We start from the raw sequence: 704 nt of genomic DNA, 5'->3' as shown, positions 1-704 counted from the left end.
AGCTTAGAGGAGATTTTCAGTTAAGATTTTCAAAAGGAAAAGAAAAGAGACAGACAAACATTACAGTGGTACATTTTTGAGAACCAGGAAACCTAGGAGTATTGTTCCCCTGGCAACCTTTGTGCAGAGTTTGTGAGTTCACACAGCAGTTTCTCCTGTTTTCGTATTGCAATCAAGAACTTGATTGTTTTTGTTAAAGTGATTATTTTGCATTTCTTCTCTTTTTTTTCCTTTCCTTTGTGCTTATTTTACATCAAGGTCTAAAATCTGTTGGTTGTTCTCAATTTGTCTAAAGTGCAAATTCTTAGAAGCAAAGTAAAAACTGAAGCAAAATGAAAAGGAAGTTTTAAAGAGTTAAATTCTAAGAGGGGGCAGGTATAGCTCAAGTGGTAGAGTGCATGCTTATGATGCATGAGGTCCTGGGTTCAATCCCCAGTACCTCCTCCAAAAATAAACAAATCTAATTACCTTCCCCCCAGAGAAAAATAAAATTAAAAAAATAAAAAAAAAAAGAGTTAAATTCGAGAAAGTAAATGTGTGTTTGTAAAATCAAACTTTCAGAGAGAGCCCAAAGAGGAATTTCTGAATAATAACAAGAACATTACACAAATCCTATTATCTTAAAGGGTAGTTTAAATTATAGGCAGCCTTACTACTGGCATAGAAGCTATGCTGCAAGTAAGCAGAGCTGTATCTGGTTGTAA

The 704-nt window shown here is 34.4% G+C and overlaps 1 non-coding gene across 1 annotated transcript; it reads left to right on the top strand.

Annotated features, from left to right (window-relative positions):
* Window positions 1-371: 371 nt before the first annotated feature.
* Window positions 372-444, top strand: TRNAH-AUG. Its single transcript has one exon. It is a non-coding gene; the product is annotated as a tRNA-His (tRNA).
* Window positions 445-704: the final 260 nt, after the last annotated feature.

This window comes from Camelus ferus, chromosome 12 (genome assembly GCF_009834535.1).
Source record: "Camelus ferus isolate YT-003-E chromosome 12, BCGSAC_Cfer_1.0, whole genome shotgun sequence".
Lineage (NCBI taxonomy): Eukaryota > Metazoa > Chordata > Mammalia > Artiodactyla > Camelidae > Camelus > Camelus ferus.
This window is presented reverse-complemented; position numbering and strand designations above follow the sequence as displayed.